We start from the raw sequence: 24,676 nt of genomic DNA on the forward strand, positions 1-24,676 counted from the left end.
AATAAAAAAAGCATGCAAAAAGAGACTAGGAAGATTTGGAAAATCCAAACTAAACTCTGGACTTTGGAGGACAAAAAAATATAATTGTTAATCTAAAAAACTCAATGATGAACTAGTTTGCAAGGTAGAAATACAGACACAGATGTAGAGAATAAACGTATGGCCACCAAGAGGGGAAAGCAGGGTATGGGAGGGGTGGGATGAATTGGGAGATTGGGATTGACATATATACACTAATATGTATAAAATAGATAACTAATAAGAACCTACTGTATAAAAAATAAGTTAAATTAAATTAAAAAATCACTCAATGATATGCTGAGAAACAACAACAACAAAAACAAAAAAACCTCAATGAATGGGTTTAGTCACAGATTAGAGAGTACTGAAGAGAGAATGGGTGAACTGGAAGGAATAAATAGAGAAATAACCCAGAATACAGCTCAGAGAGACTAGAAGAGGGAAAGTGAGTCTGGGATGTTAAGCAATATGGAGGACAGACACACATGTAATTAGAGTCCCATAAAGAGAGACACAAATGGTAGGTGGTATGTGAAGAGAGAACAGCTGAGAACTATACAGAGTGGGTGAAAGATATGAAATCATACATATAGGAAGCAGAATAAATCAAATAAAATTTACATCCGTACATTGTAGCAAGAGTAAAAACAATCACAGAGGAAAGCTAGTCACTTATAATTAGCCAGATAGCACATGTTTCCACAGCAACAGCAGAACCTTGAAGTTAGTGGAACAATATATGGTTGAGAGAAAACAACTTTCTACCTGAAACCAGTTGATTCAAGAATGAGGGTGAAATAAAAACATTTTCAGAGAAACAAAAATTGAAGAGTTTATCACCAACAGATCTACACCAAAAGAACTTCTAAAAGTATAAAGAATTATAAGCCAAGGGGGGGACCTTCAAGATGGCAGAGGAGTAAGATGTGGAGATCGCCTTCCTCCCCACAAATACATCAGAAATCTATCTACATGTGGAACAACTCCTACAGAACACCTACTGAACGCTGGCAGAAGACCTCAGACTTCTCAAAAGGCAAGAAACTACCCACGTACCTGGATAGGGCAAAAGAAAAAAGGAAAAAGAGAGACAGAAGAATAGGGATGGGACCTGCACCTCTGGGAGGGAGCTGTGAAGGAGGAAAAGTTTCCACACACTAGGAAGCCCCTTCACTGGTGGAGACGGTGGGGGGGGTGGGGGGTGGGGAAGCTTCAGAGCCACGGAGAAGAGCACAGCAACAGGGGTGCGGAGGGCAAAGTGGAGAGATTCCTGCACAGAGGATTGGTGCCGACCAGCACTCACCAGCCTGAGAGGCTTGTCTGCTCATCCACCGGGGACAGTGGGGGCTGGGAGCTGAGGCTCCAGCTTCGGAGGTCAGATCCCAGGGAGAGGACTGGGGTTGGCTGCGTGAACACAGCCTGAAGGGGGCCAGTGCGCCACAGCTAGCCGAGAGGGAGTCCAGGAAAAGGTCTGCAACTGCCTAAGAGGCAAGAGACCATTGTTTCGGAGTGTGTAAGGGGAGGGGATTCAGAGCACCGCCTAAAGGAGCTCCAGAGATGGGCGCGAGCCGCGGCTATCAGCGTGGACACCAGAGATGGGCATGAAACGCCAAGGCTGCTGCTGCAGCCATCAAGAAACCTGTGTGCAAGCACAGGTCACTATCCACACCACCCCACCCAGAAGCCTGTGCAGCCCGCCACTGCCAGGGTCCCATGATCCAGGGACAACTTCCCCGCGAGAACAGACGGTGTGCCTCAGGCTATTGTAACATCACGCTGGCCTCTGCCGCCGCAGGCTCACCCCGCATTCCGTACCCCTCCCTCACCCCGGCCTGAGTGAGCCAGAGCCCCCTAATCAGCTGCTACTTCAACCCCGTCCTGTTTGAGCGAAGAACAGACTCCCTCCGGCGACCTACACGCAGAGGCAGGGCCAAATCCAAAGCTGAACCCCGGGAGCTGTGCGTACAAAGAAGAGAAAGGGAAATCTCTCCCAGCACCCTCAGGAGCAGAGGATTAAATCTCCACAACCAACTTGATGTACGCTGCATCTCTGGAATACCTGAATAGACAACGAATCATCCCAAAATTGAGGCGGTGGATATTGAGAGCAACTGTAGACTGGGGTCTAGCTTTCTGCATCTAGTTTGTTTCTGGTTTTATGTTTATCTCAGTTTAGTATTTAGAGTTTATTATCATCAGGAGATTTGTTGATTGATTTGGTGGTTCTTTTCCACTTTTGTTCCTTTTTATATATAGATATATATATATATTTTTCCTTTTTCTCTTTTTGTGAGTGTGTATGTGTATGCTTCTTTGTGGGTTTTGTCTGTATAGCTTTGTTTTTACCACTTGTCTCAGGGTTCTGTCTGTCGGTTTTTTTTTTTCTTCTTAGTATAGTTTTTAGCACTTGCTATCATTGGTGGATTTGTTTTTTGGTTTGGTTGCTCTCTTCTTTCTTTTTCTAATTACTTTCATTTTTTTATTTTAAATAATTTTTTATTTTAATAACTTTATTTTATGTTTCTTTCTTTCTTTTTCATCCCTTTTTTTCTGAGCTGTGTGCCTGACAGGGACTTGGTGCTCTGATTGGTGTCAGGCCTGTGTCTCTGACGTGAGAGTGCCAAGTTCAGGACACTGGTCCATCAGAGATCTCCCGGCTCCATGTAATATCAAATGGTGAAAGCTCTCTCAGAGATCTCCATCTCAATGCTAAGATCCAGTTCCACTCAACAACCAGCAAACTACAGTGCTGGACATCCTATGCCAAACAACTAGCAAGACAGGAACACAACCCCACCCATTAGCAGAGAGGCTGCCTAAAATCATAATAAGGTCACAGACACCCCAAAACACACCACTGGACGCAGTCCTACCCACCAGAAAGACAAGAGCCAGCCTCATCCATCAGAACACAGGCACCAGTCCCCTCCACCAGGAAGCCTACACAACCCACTGAACCAACCTTACCCACTGGGGGCAGACACCAAAAACAACGGAAACTACAATGAGATATCACTTCACACTGGTCAGAATGGCCAACATCAAAAAATCTAGAAACAGTAAATGCTGGAGAGGGTGTGGAGAAAAGGGAACACTCTTGCACTGTTGGTAGGAATGCAAATTGATACAGCCACTATGGAGAACAGTATGGAGGTTCCTTAAAAAACTAAAAATAGAATTACCATACGGCCCAGTAATCCCACTACTGGGCATATACCCTGAGAAAACCATAACTGAAAAAGAGTCATGTACCAAAATGTTCATTGCAGCTCTATTTACAACAGCCAAGACATGGAAGCAAACTAAGTGTCCATCAACAGATGAAAGGATAAAGAAGTTGTGGCACATATATACAATGGAATATTACTCAGCCATAAAAAGAAATGAAATTGAGTTGTGTGTAGTGAGGTGGATGGACCCAGGGTCTGTCATACAGAGTGAAGTAAGTCAGAAACAGAAAAACAAATACTGTATGTTAACACGTATATATGGAATCTAAGAAAAAAAAAAAGGTCATGAAGAACCTAGGGGTAAGACGGGAATAAAGACGCAGACCTACTAGAGAATGGACTTGAGGATGTGGGGAGGGGGAAGGGTAAGCTGTGACAAAGTGAGAGAGTGGCATGGACATATAACACTACCAAACGTAAAACAGATAGCTAGTGGGAAGCAGCTGCATAGCACAGGGAGATCAGCTCGGTGGTTTGTGACCACCTAGAGTGGTGAGATAGGGAGGGTGGGAGGGAGGGAGACACAAGAGGGAAGAGATATGAGAACATATGTATATGTATAACTGATTCACTTTGTTATAAAGCAGAAACTAACACACCATTGTAAAACAGTTATACTCCAATAAAGATGTTAAAAAAAATATTTAGGGAATTCTCTGGTGGTACAGTGGTTAGGGCTTCATGCTTCCACTTCAGGGGGCACAGGTTAGATATGTGATCAGGGGACTAAGATCCTGCGAGCTGTGCGGCGTGGCCAAAAAACTAAATAAATTAAAAAAATAAAAATATCTAATTTCTTTATTAAAAAAAAATTAAGAAAATGGTAATAGGAACATACATATCGATAACTACCTTAAATGTAAATGGATTAAATACTGCAACCAAAAGACAAAGACTGGCTGAATGGATACAAAAACAAGACCTGTATATATGCTCTCTACAAGAGACACACTTCAGACCTAGGGATGCATACAGACTGAAAGTGAGGGGATGGAAAAACATATTCCATGCAATGGAAATGAAAAGAAATCCGGAGTAGCAATTCTCACATCAGACAAAATAGACTTTAAAATAAAGACTATTACAAGAGACAAAGAAAGACACTACACTCGGAGGCTTCCGAAGAGAGAGGGAGAAGGATGGCAGCAGTAATAATGGATCATCTGGGTGCATTATGGATGTAGAATCTGAGGGGGAAGCTGGCCTTGGGGAAGTCTACCATTCTCGAAGACAAAGTACAGCAAAGACAAGATGTGGTATTTGGCAAAACTGATACGAGGAATGTCCGCTGACCAGGCTCTGGCTCAGCTGGAATTCAGTGACAAAAAAGGGGCCCAGATAATTAAAGAGGTTCTCTTAGAAGTACAAGATATGTCAGTGAGAGACCACACACAGTGTGGAATTCAGATCCAATTTATATATAGCTGAGTCCACCTCAGGGCGAGGCCAGTACCTGAAATGCATCCAGCACCACAGCAGAGGTTGCTTTGGAATTATGGAGAAGGTTTTTTGCCATTATTTTGTGAAGTTGGTGGAAGGCCCTCCACCTCCACCTGAGGCACCAAAGACAGCAGTCGCCCATGCCAAAGAGTATATCCAGGAGCTTCGCAACTGGACCATCATTCACACTCTATGATGGGGGTATTAAGACTCCACAGTGTATATATTTTACCATTTATTTCCTAAAACCAACAAAAATTAAAGACAAACGCTTTTTATGATTTGTCATTGAATTACTGAAATATGAAGTACAACTGCTAGTTTTACACGAATATTTATAAAGCTCTGCCCATCTCTCTTGAGCCTCTGGGTATATTTTTTGTATTGGCAACTAGGAAGGAGAAGTCAGCTTTAAACGTAGTGACACACCATATAATTCAGAAGGCTTTTTTGAGTGCTGTTTGAAGGCAATTTAGCTTTCTAGCTTGTGCCCTGCAGGTGGTAGTTTTGATACTGGACTTGAGTAGAAAGTTATAGGATAAAAAAGCTTGTCCTTATTATTTCACTTGATTTCTCTCCTGGAACTGGGGGAGGGGGCGGTAGAGGAGAGCATCCCTGCACATTGTTTCAGTGTAGTATTTTAGGGCATTCTGTAGTTCAGTTTTTCCTTTCACTGTTGGCATAGGCCAGTGGACAACAGATTATATTTTCCTTTACTGTTTTAGTAGTAAACTTGAAACTACAGGAGTTTATTAGATATATTAATCTAAAACTCCAAAAACCATTTAACTTAGAATGTTTTATTTTGCTTAAATAATGACTATTTTTATGTCTCTTACCAATAATGTTTACTATTGCTTGGCTGTCTAGTTTAGGATTGATTCATTTTTCAGAGTGAATTCAATTACGGAGAGAGGAACTGAACCAGTCTCAGCCTTGCACTCTAAAATAATTGATATGTTTAGGACATTCCACCTGAAAGCGGAAAAATACACTTTCTTCTCAAGTGCACATGGAACGTTCTCCAGAATAGACCACATGTTGGGTCACAAATCAAGCCTTGGAAAATTTAAGAAAACTGAAATCATATCAAGCATCTTTTCTGACCACAACACCATGAGATTAGAAATGAATTACAAGACAAAAACAGTAAAAACCACAAATACATGGAGGCTAAACAGTGTGCTGCTAAATAACCAAGTGATCACTGAAGAAACCAAAGAGGAAATCAAAAAAATACCTAGAGACAAATGACAACAAAAACACAACAATCCAAAACCTATGGGATGCAGCAAAAGCAGTTCTAAGAGGGAAGTTCATAGCAATTCAAGCTCACCTCAAGAAACAAGAAAAATCTCAAATAAACCATGTAACCTTACACCTAAAGCAACTAGAAAAAGAAGAACAAAGAAAACCCAAAGTTAGTAGAAGGAAAGAAATCACAAAGATCAGAGCAGAAATAAATGAAATAGAAACAAAGAAAGCAATACCAAAGATCAATAAAACTAAAAGCTGGTTCATTGAGAAGAGAAACAAAATCGACAAACCTTTAGCCAGATTCATCAAGAAAAAAAAGGGAGAGGATGCAAATCAATAGAATTAGAAATGAAAAAGAAGAAGTTACAACAGACACTGCAGAAATACAAAGCATCCTAAGAGACTGCTACAACTCTATGCCAATAAAATGAACAACCTGGAAGAAATGGACATATTTTTGGAAAACTACAACCTTCCAAGATTGAACCAGGAAGAATTAGAAAATATAAACAGACCAATCACAGGTAATGAAATTGAAACTGCAATTAAAAATCTTCCAACAAACAAAAGTCCAGGACCAGATGGCTTCACAGGCGAACTCTATCAAACATTTAGAGAAGGGTTAACACCTATCCTTCTCAAACTCTTCCAAAAAATTACAGAGGGAAGAACACTCCCAAACTTGTTCTACAAGGCCACCATCACCCTGATACCCAAATCAGACAAAGATATCACAAAAAAGAAAATTACAGACCAATATCACTGATGAACATAGACGCAAAAATCCTCAACAAAATACTAGCAAACAGAACCCAACAACACATTAAAAGGATCATACACCATGATCAAGTGGGATTTATCCCAGGGATTCTTCAGTAAATGCAAAACAATCAGTGTGATACACCATATGAACAAATTAAAGAATAAAAACCATATGATCGTCTCAATAGATACAGAAGAAGCTTTTGACACAATTCAACACCCATTTATGATAAAAGTCTCCAGAAAGTGTGCATAGAGGGAACCTACCTCAACATAATAAAAACTATATACAACAAACGCACAGCAAATACCATTCTCAATGGTGAAAAACTGAAAGCATTTCCTCTAAGATCAGGAACAAGACAAGGATGTCCACTCTTGCCACTATTATTCAACATGGTATTAGTAGTCCTAGCCACAGCAATCAGAGAAGAAAAAGAAATAAAAGGAGTGCATACTGGAAAAGAAGAAGTAAAACTGTCACCGTTTCCCAGTGACATGATACTATACATAGAAAATCCTAAAGATGCCACCAGAAAACTACAAGAACTAATCAATGGCTTTGGTAAGCTTGCAGGATACAAAATTAATGCACAGGACTTCCCTGGTGGTGCAGTGGTTAAAAATCCGCCTGATGATGCAGGCGACATGGGTTTGAGCCCTGGTCCAGGAAGATCCCACAGGCCATGGAGCAACTAAGCCCATGCGCCACAACTACAAAGCCTGTGCTCCAGATTCCATGAGCCACAACTACTGAGCCTGTGTGCTACAACTACAGAAGCCCGTGCGCCTGGACCCTGTGCTCTGCTACAAGAGAAGCCACTGGAATGAGAAGCCCGCACACTGTAACGGAGAGTAGCCCCCGCTCACTGCAACTAGAGAAAGCCCATGCACAGCAATGAAGACCCAACACACCTGAAAATAAATCAAATAATGATAATAAATAAATAAATAAAAATAAGGCAGTAGGTGGCACTCACTTCCCTCTTGTTAGCAGAAAATTGTTAGAGTGTTCAGCACTACCTGGTTTTCGTTGATACACGTGTTTTCACTGACAAGAGGCACTCCGTCCATGGCCCTAGTCCAGTGTTTCTCAAAAGTTTATATGTAGAGGAAGAACTTGGGGTGCTTGCTTATTAATGCAGACTTCTGGGTTTTACCCCAGAGATCTGATTCACTAGAAATCTGTTTTAAATAAGCACTTCCTGGTGATCCTATTGTAGGGGACTGCACTTTGAGAATATCCCTCTAGTCGAATGAAGAATGTATCTTTAGCACCATGTTTTAAGATGGCATTAATTATAGATACTATTTACTGGGACCAAATTATTTGACGTGCTCCCTGCTATATTTTACAAATAACTATCTCAGGGTCACACAGTTTGTAAATATTGGAGCTATGATTTAAACTCTAAGTTTAAGTACCTGGTTCTGCATACTTAATGAATGTACAGGTATGTTTCTGGGCCTCCGCAATTAACCTAATGTGTGGGTAAAAAGGCAAAGGGCTCAGTGGAATAAGGCACTGAGGTTTAGGGCAGATTCATTCTGGGTCCTAAGCTATTCTAGCATGGAATCATGGAAATAACACTGGAGTGGTCGAAGGCGAACTTCATTCTAGTCCTGGCATACTCATTAACCAGAAGAACACTCTCGGCAGGTCTCCTCCCTCCCTGGCCTCCATTTCATTCATCTAGAAGATAAGAGGCTCAGTGTTCTCTGTAGACCACCTTCTTCAGAATCACTTGAAGAACTTGTTAAAAGATCCAAATCCCTGGGCCCTACTCTGAGACTTAGTGAGTCAGGATCTGGTGTGGGAGACCAGGGGGTTTGCACTTGTAATGAATGCCCCAGTGATGTGTGGCTAGAGAATCACTGCATCAGAGGGTCTCTACGTTCTCTTTCAGTGCAGGAAGTACACTGATCATAAGTTTAGCTCAATAAATGACCAAGTGGTGAACGTGCCCACGTAAACAGGTGAAGAAATAGAATGTGACTTCAACCCTGAGTCTCCTTCATGCCCCCTGCCAGTCACTACCCACCTGTCTTCCCCAAAGGTAACCATCACCCCAACTGCTATCATATGATAGGTATTTTTTTAAAGGTTAGCTTTTGTTTTCTTTAACTCAGCGTAATTTATTGGGCAACCATTATATGCCTGGTGCTGAGGATACAGGTAGTAAAAGAGGAATCAGCCCTTGCTTGTGGAGCTCAAACTCTGCTGGGAAAGGCAGAGTAATTCAGTAAATCACTAATTACAAGTCTTCACTGTGCTGAGTGTTACGAAGCAGAGGGACATGGGCCTATGGCAGCAGACATCAGGGTGCGCTGGAAAATAGTCATTGGATTTTTGGGAAACTTTATTTTCTTAAAGACACAGTGAGGGGAAAGGGTAAAATGGCAAATGTCATACGGATCAGTAAAGAGTTATGTTGTCAGAATGCTGACTTGGGTTTTGTTTTCAACTGTATAAACATTAGGACCACTTCATCCTTCCAGAAGTAAGATGTGGGGTGTGTGATGTGGATGGGGAATATACTGTCTTTGGAGCTGACTCAGAGTTACCAAACTTTATGAGGCTCCAGCTAACCCTGAGGGGAAAGACATGCAAAGTGAGTATACTGCAAACATTGCAAAATAAAATGAATGTGTTTTTCTCTGTGGGGGAAAAAAAAAAAAAAGAAGGACACTACATAATGATCAAGGGATCATTCGAAGAAGAAGACATAACGATTATAAATATTTATGAACCCAACATAGGAGTACCTCAATATATAAGGCAAATGCTAACAGCCATAAAATATATAAGGCAAATGCTAACAGCCAAAAAGTAATACAACCATAGTAGGGGACGTTCACAACCCACTTTCAAAAATGGACATATCACCCAAAATGAAAATAAATAAGGAAACACAAGCTTTAAATGATACATTAAACAAGATGGACTTAACTGATACTTATAGGACATTCCATCCAAAAACAACAGAATACACTTTCTTCTCAAGTGCTCATGGAACATTCTCCAGGATAGATCATATCTTGGGTCACAAATCAAGCCTTGGTAAATTTAAGAAAACTGAAATCATATCAAGTATATTTTCCAACCATAACGTTATGAAACTAGATATCAATTACAGGAAAAAATATGTAAAAAATACAAACACATGGAGGCGAAACAATACACTACTAAATAACCAAGAGATCACTGAAGAAATCAAATAGGAAATCAAAAAATACCTAGAAAGAAATGAAAATGAAAACACGATGATCCAAAATCTATGGGATGCAGAAAAAGCAGTTCTAAGAGGGAAGTTTATAGCAATACAATCTTACCTTAAGAAAAAGGAAACATCTCAAATAAACAACCTAAACTTACACCTAAAGCAATTAGAGAAAGCAAAACAAAAAAAAAAAACAAAGTTAGCAGAAGGAAAGAAATCATAAAGATCAGATCAGAAAGAAATGAAAAAGAAATGAAGGAAACAATAGCAAAGATCAATAAAACTAAAAGCTGGTTCTTGGAGAAGATAAACAAAACTGATAAACCATTAGTCAGACTCATCAAGAAAAAAAGGGAGAAGACTCAAATCATTAGAATTAGAAATGAAAAAGGAGAAGTAACAATTGACACTGCAGAAATACAAAGGATCATGAGCGATTACTACAAGCAACTCTATGCCAATAAAATGCACAATCTGGAAGAAATGGACAAATTCTTAGAAAAGCACAATCTTCCAAGACTGAACCAGGAAGAAATAGAAAACATAAACAGACCAATCACAAGCATTGAAATTGAGACTGTGATTAAAACTCTTCCAACAAACAAAAGTCCAGGACCAGGTGGCTTCACAGGGGAATTCTAATAAACATTTAGAGAAGAGCTAACACCTATCCTTCTCAAACTCTTCCAAAATATAGCAGAAGGAGGAACACTCCCAAAATCATTCTATGAGGCCACTATCACCCTGATAACCAAACCAGACAAAGATGTCCCAAAGAAAACTACATGCCAATATCACTGATGAACATAGATGCAAAAATCGTCAAAAAAATACTAGCATACAGAATCCAACAGCACATTAAAAGGATCAAACACCATGATCAAGTGGGGTTTATCCCAGGGATGCAAGGATTCTTCAGTATATGCTAAACAATCAGTGTGATACACCATATTAACACACTGAAGGAGAAAAACCATATGATCATCTCAATAGATGCAGAAAAAGCTTTCGACAAAATTCAACATCCATTTATGATAAAAACTCTCCAGAAAGTAGGCACAGAGTGAACTTCCCTCAACATAATAAAGGCCATATATGACAAACCCACAGCTAACATCATTCTCAATGGTGAAAAACTGAAACTATTTCCTCTAAGATCAAGAACAAGACAAGGTTGTCCACTCTCACCACTCTTATTCAACATAGTTTTGGAAGTTTTAGCCACAGCAATCAGAGAAGAAAAAGAAATAAAAGGAATCCAAATCAGGAAAGAAGAAGTAAAGCTGTCACTGTTTGCAGATGACATGATACTATACATAGAGAATCCTAAAGATGTTACCAGAAAACTACTAGAGCTAATCAATGAATTTGGTAAAGTAGCAGGACACAAAATTAATGCACAGAAATCTCTGGCATTCCTATACACTAACGATGAAAAATCTGAAAGAGAAATTAAGGAAACACTCCCATTTACCACTGCAACAAAAAGAATAAAATACCTAGGAATAAACCTGCCTAAGGAGGCAAAAGACCTGTATGCAGAAAACTATAAGACACTAATGTAAGAAATTAAAGATGATACAAACAGATAGAGAGATATACCATGTTCTTGGATTGGAAGAATCAATATTGTGAAAATGACTCTACTACCCAAAGCAATCTACAGATTCAATGCAATCCCTATCAAACTACCAATGGCATTTTCCACAGAACTAGAACAAAAAATTTCACAAGGTGTATGGAAACACAAAAGACCCTGAATACCCAAAGCAATCTTGAGAAAGAAAAACAGAGCTGGAGGAATTAGACTCCCAGACTTCAGACTATACTACACAGTAATCCAGACAGTGTGGTACTTGCACAAAAACAGAAATATAGATCAATGGGAAAGGATAGGAAGCCCAGAGATAAACCCATGCACCTATGGTCACCTTATTTTTGATAAAGGAGGCAAGAATATACAATGGAGAAAAGACAGCCTCTTCAGTACGTGGTGCTGGGAAAACTGGACAGCTACACGTAAAAGAATGAAATGAGAACACTCCCTAACACCATGCACAAAAATAAACTCAAAATGGATTAAAGACCCAAAAGTAAGAACAGACACTATAAAACTCTTAGAGCAAAGCATAGGCAGAACACTCTATGACATAAATCACAGCAAAATCCTTTTTGACCCATCTACTAGAGAAATGGAAATAAAAACAAAAATAAACAAATGGGACCTAATGAAACTTAAAAGCTTTTGCAAAGCAAAGGAAACCACAAACAAGACAAAAAGGCAACCCTCAGAATGGGAGAAAATATTTGCAAATGAATCAATGGAAAAAGGATTAATCTCCAAAATATATAAACAGCTCATGTAGGTCAATATTAAAAAAACAAACAACCCAATCCAAAAATGGGCAGAAGACCTAAATAGACATTTCTTCACAGAAGATATACAGATTGCCAAGAAACACATGAAAAGATGCTCAACATCAGTAATTATTAGAGAAATGCAAATCAAAACTACAATGAGGTATCACCTCACACCGGTCAGAATGGCCATCATCAAAAAATCTAGAAACAATAAATGCTGGAGAGGGTGTGGAGAAAAGGAAACCCTCTTGCACTGTTGGTAGGAATGTAAATTGATACAGCCACAATGGAGAACAGTATGGAGGTTCCTTAAAAAACTACAAATAGAGCTACCATATGACCCAGCAATCCCACTACTGGGCATATACCCTGAGAACCATAACTCAAAAAGAGTCATGTACCACAATGTTCATTGCAGCACTATTTACAATAGACAGGACATGGAAGCAACCTAAGTGCCCACAGACAGATGAATGGATAAAGAAGATGTGGCACATATATACAATGGAATATTACTCAGCCATAAAACGAAACGAAATTGAGTTATTTGTAGTGAGGTGGATGGACCTAGAGACTGTCATACAGACTGAAGTAAGTCAGAAAGAGAGAAACAAATACTGTATGCTAACACATATATATGGAATCTAAAAAAAAAAAAAAAAAAAAGGTTCTGGTGAACCTAGGGGCGGGACAGGAATAAAGATGCAGATGTAGAGAATGGACTTGAGGATATGGGGAGGGTGAAGGGTAAGCTGGGACGAAGTGAGAGAGTGGCATGGACATATATACACTACCAAATGTAAAACAGATAACTAGTGGGAAGCAACCACATAGCACAGGGAGATCAGCTTGGTGCTTTGTGAGCACCTAGAGGGGTGGGATAGGGAGGGTGGGAGGGAGGGAGACTCAAGAGGGAAGAGATATGGGGATATATGTATATATATAGCTGATTCACTTTGTTATAAAGCAGAGACTAACACACCATTGTAAAACAATTATACTCCAATAAAGATGTTAAAAAAATTATAAGCTAGGAAGGAAAGTTTGAGATGTAAGAAGAAATGAACAAAGAACATTATTTTAAAAAATATTTTTGTATATATTTTTATATAAAAATAAAATTTTTTGTTTATAAAAAAGGTTTGTTTATAATTGCCTGTTTTTTAAAAATAATGTCTAATCTTAATATAATATAAAAATATGATATAATTTTTTAAAACAATGTCTAATGTTAATCAGAAAAAGCATAATTAAATTACTGGAAAAGAACATGTAAGTAGGAGGCGATAAACAGAGTTAACATGTTTTATGATCTTTATGTTGCTTAGAAGAGGGAATTCACTGGCCACACAGTCAGGGATGGAGGCCATGCACAATTCAGTCACACAGTCTTCTCACCAAGGCTTATCCAACTACAACCAAGCCAAGTACCAAATCTGCCCACAACAAAGGACAATACTGAGCCCTGGGTAGACTAACAAGCTACCTAGGGAAATACTGATGACATTAGACTTCTCTGACTTTGAAGAGGTCAGTGCTTCGACTTAAACAGGATACAATCTTCCCTTTATGGATTTAACATCTCTTCTTCAGCACTTCTTCCAGGACCACAAATCTTAGACATACACAATGCCTTATCTATCACATGATAGCCTGCACAACATCACCTCCAACCATGAGACACACTTGACCATTAATGGGCCCATAACCTAGAAATGCTGATTTAGTACCAAAGCAGGGGGACGACACCCAAAAAGGCTGGGTTGCTGTCCTAAAGGAGCAGTATATGTCTTAAATCACAGGTCAATATATGGTGCCATCTCCCCTATAGTAAGGATACATGGATCAGGAAACTGAGAAGAGGAGGTGGGAGTGCTCTCTCGCACTTAACCACCTAATAACTCACTAGAAGAAGGTTGCTTCCACCAAAGAACATTATCATGGTGTGATCAATTAGAAGCTTAAATTGTCCCACGGCCATTTTGAGCTTCTCATCCCACTGAACCAGTGAAAGAGTGTCACCATTTCTGTTATGCAATGGGTGAAAGGAAGGAGATATATAGAACCCAAGTATTCACGGGGATACCCTTAAATGAAAGTGTAACCCAGTAAGTCCAGGCCATCAAGGACTTAGATGTTGCAGGAAAGAAGGTACAGATCACCCTATGAAGTCATGAACCCTATCCAGCTGAAGTGCCAGCAGAAGGTAAGGGGATTGTACAAGAGGTGATGGAAGAAGGAAACCATGGTTACCAACAAGGCTTCTTGGCCAGCTATAGAGATGGGGACTATAGCAGTTATGTTTGTTTCACTAAATCATTTCTTTTCTCCCTTTTACCCTCTGCTACCTTACAAGACTGGTGGTAGCTCAAGTTTTGGATAGGAATATGACATAACTGACATTGGCTCACAATGACACAGGAGCTGAGGTGACTTCATTCTGTGTTGGGGATGCTAACTTTTCACATGAAAGAAGGTTGAGAGTAGATGCCAGGAGGTGAGTGGAATTAACTATGCCAGATATTTTCCATTTGTCCCTCTGGATCCATCTCCATTCTCTCCTTGCTTCCTTCCCCACAGACTGATGTACTCAGGTCACATCAGTGTGCTCTCTGCCCTTGGGCTTCCAGTAGAATTAAGCTAACTGGATTGCAGGGAGGAGAGTGAAGTCAGCCCATTTATTTCTCTGGTTCCCTCCCTGTGAGTTCACTTCAGACTAGCTGTGTCCCTTGACAGAAGGTTACTATCCCTCTCAAAGCAGCCCCATGTGACTCTCTTTTTCCAGGTTCTGGGAACCTCTCCTTCCCTTGTCTCTTTGGGCCTAGAAATGGTGACATTTCTGCCGCTATAGCCCGGGGCTCCTGCACAAGCCCTAATTGTTCCCCTATACCATACCTTTGGAATTAATTCCTTTGTAAATAAATGCTTCTTGAATTATCTTAATTTGAAATATCTGCTTCTATTGAGGCCCTGATTGACCTACTCACTGTGATTCCATGTTATATAACACAATGTCTGTGAACAACCCCTACGTGGAGAGATTTTTTTTAAACACCCATAAACCCAGACACCTGGATAATTTGTTATGGAAACAAAACTGATTAACCGTTTGGCAGTACCAGATGGGCTCAGAAAAGGTTGCTATAAGAACACTTTCTGGGTAACCAGGAAAAAGAAGGTCCAAGATGGATATGAAAAGTCAGGAACTCTCTACTTCTGGCCACTATAGGGCAGTTGCTATAGAAAGCCAGGAGATGTCCAAAAGTTTGCTAAAGCCCAGATTACTAAGTTAAGAGAAATGTTAACACAACTTAGTAGTAACTTGTCTGAGGACCAACTTGCTTAGAAAAATTTGGATAGGCTGTAATTTATAATAAAATGAGCAACTGATCAGATACTCAGAGGGAACCTGAATATTTCTCAGAGATGAAGGTTCTCAAACTCTGAGTTTACACGGGTATCACCTGGCATCAGGACAGGGTATATTATGGCAGGGTTCAGAGCAAAATGAAAATGTAGGCCTGTTGCTAAGAATTCCAAGATGATGACAGCAGAACCATCAAACCAAGCACAAGGCTCTTTTAAAACCCCAGTCCTGTGTGACTGCACAAATCACATGGCTATGAAGCCATCCCTACTTGGAGAGCTTGTTACCACACAGATCACTGCACCCCACTCCCAGAGCTTCTGATTCAGTAAGCCTGGGATGAAGCCCAAGAACTTGCATTCCTAACAAATCCTGGGTGATGCTGATCCTGCTGGCCCAGGGGCCACACTCTGAGAACCACGACCCTAGAGAACATAAAAGTGGGAAAAAAACATCAGGAGGAAATGAACATACAACCAATATATTTAGAGCCCAAGCTGATCGTATGAATAGATTTTGTATTGGATATCACAGTATGTATATCAAAAATTTACAGAAAGTTAAATTTACTCATTTATAAATTTATAGATACAAATTTAATATCCCAAATAATATTAACTGCTTATACCACACTTAAATATTCCTTTTTTCAACAAACACTTATTAAATGTTTACTATGTGCCAGGGTACTATGCTTGCTCATTCATTATCTATGAATAGGTCATAAATAATTGAAGATATTATTTAGAATAGTGATCTCAAGTGTCAGGGAGAAGGAGAACAGAGTTGGGATGAGGGAGACCCCCCCTCCCCACCAGGCAGGGAAATAGAAGAAGGAAAAACTACCATTTTTTATAAGCATATGTCTATTGTATGCTTACCAAGAAAATATAGTTTAACAAAACCATCTTAGTTTTGATCAACTGACACATGACATAGAAAATGCATCATGGCTGAGTGATTTCTAAAAGGTAGAGAATGCCTTATTTCAAATAGGCTGAGATATTAGGTTTTCACGGGTGACCTATAAAAAGTTTATTAAGAATTAAAGACTTCTATCATATGTTGAACTACCCACTGTATAAACACACACACACAAAAACCTTCAGAACTTTTCAAATACTCTACTTGGAATAACCAAGTTATTAGCTGAGAAAATCAATGAGTCCAGGGTGATTTTTTTCTGAAGGATTAACAAAAAGTCAGACACCTTTTACAAAGAAGATTAAATCACCCCATTGTTACTTACAAAGTCTCACAAAGCCACCGACAATTTATGTTCACAAACGCCTCCTGCTTCACAGCCTGTAAGAGCCCATACCAGCTTCAGTGTTCTGGTTTCTCCTCCTGGATGTACAGTGTGGCTGGCTGTTGACTATTCATCATTATGATTTCAAAGGATGAAAAGTTTGCTCATGTGGAATGTAGGTATTCTTGACCTCTGAAATCCATTGTTCTGAAGCCAGAGAAAAATATTTCTCATACTAAACAAATCTGATAAGGTCATGTCTGGCTTCAAAGAAAGATCAGCAACCGACTGCACAATAGTCTGCAATTTCTAATATATTCTTCTCTCTAGGCCTCGAGTGTTGATAATTAACTGCCTACTATTCTAAGCTGAATTTATTGCCTTTCTATTGTAATTTTGGTACAATTAAGTAATTGTTATTGTAAAAAATTTTAATCACATTGAGAAAATAAAGTGATTTTTTCCCCACAACCTTCCTATCCCCCACTTACACATAAATAAGATGAAAATATATGTACATTACAAGAGTTTACTGGGAAGAATGCTACTGAAGAATGCTAAGAAAACTTTATGCTAGACTTTCAAAACATTATAATTAATAAGGGAAACCCCAGTTTCCAATGAAAATCTTCAAATCAAAAGTATTTTCAACAGATGAATATTTACTATGAGATTCTGGTAATGTTTTTTGCAAGGGCATTGCTTTTATTTTTCAAGCAAAGATCAAAAATATTTTGTATCTGGTCCCCTGTTGATTTATATCACTTAAACTGCCAATATTTTTTAATTCACAATGAAATTGCACAGAGCTCAATTTATAAATATTTATCTATAAAGTTAACAACTGTGAACTGTAGTGGTGTGTCAAACTATAAACATAGTCATGGAATATTGGTTCATTTTGAGAACAGATGTTGGGCCAACTCCATGATGGAGCTGATTGCAGTAGACACAGTAATGATTTAGTTTCTTTCTTTCTAGGAACTTTTAAAACACACAGGTAAGTCTAGGGAAAGCAAACCTGTACTTGAGTCCCCATTCTCCATTTCTGCCACAGTTGCAGACATCACTAAATGATCCTAGAACTTCTTCAGTTCTCAGACCAGCCTTGGTACAGATCTCATCACAGCACTCTGGCAGTCACTATCAATTGACTAGAAGAAGTACAAGCTCAAATAATTTTCTCTGTGTTTAAATCTTGTATCCTATAGTGGTTCTCAAATATTTTCATGTGTAGCATATTTTCAAATATTAGAAAGCTTGGTAGCACTCTCAAAGGGATTAAAAGATTGAAAACAATTACAAGTAATTTTCAACAACAATAATAATCTAATCTGTCACTGCCTTACAATGTCTAGCAAAGCAGCCACGATTGACCAGTCATTCACTTTGTATCCAGCTTACCCTTGCAGGGTAAGCTTTGGTTTAATGGGTATTGTACCCATTAAGCATGCCATGTTCCTTTAGGCCCTGCTGGTACTCTGCTTAGGAGAACAGACTCTACTATCAAAACAATGGGTACGACGCTGTCATTTTACCTTGAGAAAGAATACTCTGGCCAATGAATGACCGCCTAATCCCAGAGACAGAGAGAATGATTAGGAAATCTGCTGGGTTTTCCAGGTGAACACAAATACCTGTTTTATTTTCCTTACCTCCTTCAATTCTCTCAGTGTCCCATAAGAAAACTGAGGCTCAGAGAGGTTAGCTCCTTGCCCCATGACTCACTGTGAAGAAGTGACAGAGACACGACTCCTACCAGGAGACAGGGCCGACTTCAAAACCAGCGTGCTTAGCCTCTCTGCCACTCTGCCCTCTGATGACTAACAGAATCCAGTCCCCTTCCGCAGTGGGAGTGGATCTTGAAAACCAACAGTAACAACTGGCAAAATGAAACAGCCACCACCACTCTTTCCACTGCTTCAGGCAGAGTAGGTTATTTTGTTTTTGCTTTTGTTTTTTTTGAGGGCAGGCAATCCACTTTGTCTTCGGACCAGGAGTCTGAAAGCATGTTTCTTCTGCTTCCTTCAAGAAGTCTCCCACTTGAAATATGATTACTTACTGGAGATAAAGGGGATGATAGAGCTTTACGAATGTTATAAGCCACAGGAAACACAGTATGAATTAGTATCGGGATTACCTACATTTAGCTCCCCCACCTTCACACAGGAGCAATACTTTTACTCTCACTTTACAAGTGAAATAATCGAGGAAAGAAGAGAGAGACTACAAAGTTTAATTAAGCATCTACATGTCAATACTCATGTGACATACATGAGCTCCTTTAATCTTCACAATAGGTACCAGGTATATATTTTTAATATCTTCTGGTTAATTTTTATTACCATGTCATCAACTATCTGCTTTATGTGTTTGTTTATTATCTGTGTCACGCTCACCCCCATTAGACTCTCTATTAGGTAAGGGATTCTGACTTTGGTCTGTTTCATCTACTGCTATATCCCTAATAGTGCACGGCACATGGTAGATGTCCAATAAATATTGGTTGAATGATTGAATGGACACCCGTGAGATTCAGTAACTTGCCTGAGGTCACACAGTTTGGAAATGAATCCTCTGTCATGTGTACCCAATCGCCACATGAACACCCCAACTCTGGGCTCAGGGTTATGTGAATGATTGAACAGTCCCACCAGGACACAGAGGGCTGGGGCCGTATTATAAGGATATCACTTGGCAGTGCATTTCACAGGAATAATGGTACCCTTTGACCACGGGTGTCCTGAAAATATTGCTTCTTCACAATAAAATAAAAAACAAGGGCTTCCCTGGTGGTGCAGTGGTTGAGAGTCCGCCTGCCAATGCAGGGGACACGGGTTCGTGCCCCGGTCCGGGAAGATCCCACATGCCGCGGAGCGGCTGGGCCCGTGAGCCATGGCCGCTGAACCTGCGCATCCGGAGCCTGTGCTCCGCAATGGGAGAGGCCACAACAGTGAGAGGCCCGCGTACCAAAAAAACAAAAACAAAAACAAAAAACAAAAGAAGAAGAAGAAAGAAGTTTATCAAAGAGACAGCAGCTATATCCTCAGATTTAGGAAACCCTAAAACAAACAGCCCTGATGGGATTACACTGCAGGTGCAGGAGACTGCCCACAATTCCTCCTTGCTACTTCCCTCCTAATCGTCAGCCTCTGTCTGGTTCACGTGGATGCAACTCGACTCAACAAACTCTGACTCAGGGCCACTCTGTGTCACCTGCAGGTGGTGACTGGGGAAGATGCATCCCAGTTCTTAAGTAACTCACAGTCTACGACAAGGAAAAAGGCAGTGAAACACCTCGGTTTAAAATGAAGCATCATGAAAATGATAAAAACAACATACAGCAGGAGTACAAAGGAAAGAAAGTCTGGCTATGTGAAGGCTGCGTCAAGGAAGATTTCAGGGAGCAGAGGAGGCAGTATGTGACTTGGGCTAAAGAAGAGGGTCACTACCGCAAGGAAAACAAAACCCCAAAGTCACCACCAAGCTGAAGCAGGGTAATTATGGATTCCTGGAGTTCAAAGCAAAATTGAGGCAGCAGAATTTAGCCCTGTTGTTCTCATCTGGCATAAATAAGGGGTGACTGCCCCAAAGGGGACATTTGACAGTGTCTAGAGACATCTGTCACAACTAGGGGGTGCTACTGACGTCTAGTGAGTAGAGGCCAGGAATGCTACTAAGCATCCTACAATGCACACTGCAGCCCCCCCGAACCCCCCAACAGGGAATTATTCAGGCCAAAATGCCAATAGTGGCAAGGCTGAGGAAACCTGGCTTAGAGCAACGAACAGGAGCTTTGAAGGCAAACAGGCCTGGGTTGGAGTCCCAGCTCTGCCCCTAAGTACCCCAAATGGCTACTTAGTAGCCAAGAGGAAAACATATCTTCATTGAGCTTCAGTGAGGATATGTTCATTTGTTAAATGGGAAATGTCAGTAGTGCCTGCCTCACAATGGCCACTCCTCATTCAGCAGATATGACTAAAGGGTCTCCTATGTCATTGCTCCCCAACCTTTTTGGTACCAGGGACCAGTTTCATGGAAGACAATATTTCCACGGACTGGGGGTGGGGCGGGGGAGGATGGTTCAGGCGGTAATGGGAGCGATGGGGGGCAGCAGATGAAGCTTCGCTCACTCTCCCACCGCTCACCTCCTGCTATGAGGCCCGGTTCCTACCAGGCCACGAACCAGTGCCGATCTGCGAACCTGGGGGTTGGGGACACCTGTCCTATGTGCCAGGCACTATACTAGGTCCCAGGATACTAGAGTGGGTAAAATGAATGTAACCCCCATCCTCATGGAACTTATCATGGAAATCAGGCATAGAAGTGAGCAATAATAATAAAGAGGCAGAGAAGCTACTGGAGAGATGTGTTAAAGGTGAAAGAAGTCCTAGGAAGGAACAAATAGCCTAGACAAGAGGGATCAAAGAAGACTTCTTGGTAAAAATAGCATTTAATTGGACATACGGAGGCTGGTGAAGGGTTACTCAAGCAAAGAGGGGCAGATTAAGTGCGATAACAAATGTGAAACCCTTATTACAGTACCTAGCACAGTGTAAGCATTCCATGATGGGAATTATTCTGAATGTCCTAAAGAGGCACACTGTGTATACGATGGATTCTATTTTTCAGTAGGGGTCATTTTAATATGGTGGAGACTGCTCAATGTTTACCAGACTGTGTTTTCTCCTTCTCAGGTACTTGGCTCCCTGGCGAGACATTCTATGAGACCTTACAGTTAGATATGGCCATGGACCAAGTTCTTGTCAGTAAGATGTGAGAAGAAGTGATATGTTGATTTCTGGGTGTGGGCTTTAGGTCAAAGGACATGATTCCTGAATAACATTTTTGTTCCTTTCTTTTTTTTTTTTATTTGAGGTATGCGGGCCTCTCACTGCTGTGGCCTCTCCCGTTGCGGAGCGCAGGCTCCAGACTTTCAGGCTCAGCGGCCATGGCTCACGGGCCCAGCCGCTCCGCGGCATGTGGGATCTTCCCGGACCGGGGCACGAACCCGTGTCCCCTACATCGGCAAGCGGACTCTCAACCACTGCGCCACCAGGGAAGCCCTTTTGTTCCTTTCTCATTGCTAAATATGGATGTAGCCCAGCCCAATTACAGCCATGCTAGGGCTGGGTAGGCAAAATTTTTCTGTAAAGGTTCAGTCAGTAAATATGTTCAGCTTTGTGGGTCATATGATCACTGTCACAATTACTCAATTCTTCTGTTGTAGCACAGAAGTGGCTACCATATACAACAAATGACCATGGCCGAGTTCAATCAAACTTTATTTATAAAAACAAGCAGAAGGCCGAATTTGGCATGCAGGCCACAGCTTGCTGGCCCCTGTGCTAAGGGATGTTGGATTCATGACAGATGGCATTGAAGAGAACGGCCTTATCAACCTAGACCCCCTCACCTTGGAACTGTTATGAGAGAGAAAGATAAACATATATAATCTTTGAGCCCTACAGCTTAGACTTGCCTTAACTAACAAATGGGTTTCTCAGGACTCTTTGGGTTTATTTAGACTGTCCTGGGAACCCAATAAATATGCACATATATTAGGGTCTTCTGGTGAAATGACCCCTGTACATCAGGCATTTGGAAGTAAGGCTGACTTCAGGCTGGAGGGAACACATGCTTTAGCTATAAGGGGTTCAGAGTTAAATTCTCAGCACTCAGTCCCCATCCAGCTGAGGGAAGCACACTGGAGACATCACCATCATTTAAAAATGGAAGGTTTACAGAAAAACTAACAAATTATCTAATTCAGGCTGCTGAATGCCTGTTGGTGTCCTCCTGGAAAACTCTAAGTAAACAGCTGGTCTCTTTAATCATAGTGGAGAGCACACAAAGGAGGCAGTGAAATAGCAAATGAACCCCGGGTGCTTCCAATGGCAGGCCACGCTGGCTGGAAGACGGCTTCAGGAATTTTATGTAAGATGAAGGGTGAATTCTTGTAAGCCTCTGAACCAAGCTCATTGGTGGTATGCATTATTTTTGGCTTCCTCTACAGCTGTTTTTGTTGGGGAAGTTTGAAGGTGAAAGTGTCCTAGGAAGATCTCTTTCCAAAAGTGTTTGAAAAAAAATTGTCATAATCCATTTTACATTCATAATCCATTTATATCTGCAACTATATTTTAGGCAACCTGACCTTCATTAGAAATTAACCATAGCTAACTATGGGGTAGCACTGCCAAGATGTCTGAGCTGGAAGGAATTTACAAAGTATCCAGTTGAATCTGATTTTCCCATTTCACATGTGAAAAAACTGAGGCCCACAGAGGTTAACCTTTCAAGGTCACAAAACTAAGTTAGAAATAACATACCTGTATGGTTTGGGGTGGGAAAACTATGAAATTTGCTATTTGTTTGTTCGAAATTGGGAGGAAAATACAATTTGACTGTCCATTTACCCTTTTGTTTTCTATATTGAAAAGGTTCAGAGGTAAATGTGGGTACCTCAGTTTTAAATAAATTTTTATGACCAAATGACAAACTCTTATGAAACTTGGAGTTAATAAAAACTCCTGAATTTTGACTGATTTCTTATCATCATTCAGTTTTCTAGAGAAAAAATGGTTTAAGTAAGATATTTACATGTGTTCCTGTCAAATAATGACAGTTGTGTCCCTCAATGCAGCCTCTTTTTTTTTTTTTTTTTTTCCTACTGAATTCTCTGGCTTTTGGAAATAAGATGCGGGAAGGAGGTACTAACTGCTAGTTATGTCTGAATTGAGATGCTAAAGCATCTTCACGAGGAAAATTCACCTTTTTATTTGTAATTTCCCTGTATCTTCACATAGGTTCTTCTCTATTTTCCAAAGGATCTTATGCCTTACACCCTAAATGTAGAGAAAGAAATATTCCAACACAGCTCTCTGTACCAAGGCCCTGGACCAGGCTGCCACTCTTCATGGAGCTGTGAGTCTTGGAAGCAGTTATTCCGTCTTCCTCAGAATGGCACCGACACACAAGGAGTCAGGAGGACTCCTTGGGAAAGCCCCCAAATTCAATAAGCCGTCACTTCTTTGAAAAGACAGAACTAGGGCATGAAAATGTTTGGAACATGGGTGCCATGCTGTTGATTTTCACTTAAACCATATACTTTACAGCACTTAGAGCAAATATATATAAAAGTTAAATTTGACAGCCTGGTATTTTAAAAGATATAGTTATCTGTGAGTTCTGGGATCGCAATCCAATATCTGGGAGCTGACCCCATGACCGTTTGTCTCTCCACACAGCAAAAGTATAAAAGTCCTACATGTTGGTTGGCATCCATGCCTCAAATCACGGAGGTTTTGTGGTAAGGCAGTAGCTGTAACAACAGATGGCCACATTTTCGATCCCCCAAACTGCAGAGGAAATGCACATACAAACATTTTCTACACATGTTCAGATACACCAAATATGGTACAATCAAGGACATCTCAGGTAGAAGAGAACAGTTCTGCTAGTTCTTGAGCGTAGTGCCAAAGGGACTAGGAAGGTTTCCACAGAAAGACCAAAGAAGCATTTCACATTGAATAACCCACAATGACAAGAATTTATGGAGAGAAATCATTCTCCTCACAGTCACAGGCATGTCTGCAAATCATCAGGCAACTACTGTACTTTTAAAAACCTATCTTGATGGTCTTCTGTTCATGTATGTATTCATATTCTGACATTTTTGTCATGTCCAAACATTTTGGTTCTTTTTCTTTCTTTCTTTTTTTTGTTACACACAATTGATATGCTAGAAGAAAACTCAGGAGATATAGAA

General features: G+C 40.4%; 1 protein-coding gene and 1 pseudogene across 2 annotated transcripts in view; one reads left to right on the plus strand and one right to left on the minus strand.

Annotated features, from left to right (window-relative positions):
* Window positions 1-24,676, minus strand: part of ERC2 (ELKS/RAB6-interacting/CAST family member 2) — a gene marked incomplete at both ends in the record, with an annotated part of 833,862 nt that overhangs the window by 196,689 nt on the left and 612,497 nt on the right. The gene's annotated exons all lie outside the window — the stretch shown is intronic.
* Window positions 4,391-4,887, plus strand: LOC309828386 (large ribosomal subunit protein uL22m-like; annotated as a pseudogene). The gene has a single exon. The product of its transcript is annotated as a large ribosomal subunit protein uL22m-like (transcript).

The sequence above is a fragment of the Grampus griseus genome (genome assembly GCF_964374135.1).
Source record: "Grampus griseus genome assembly, chromosome: 10".
NCBI lineage: Eukaryota > Metazoa > Chordata > Mammalia > Artiodactyla > Delphinidae > Grampus > Grampus griseus.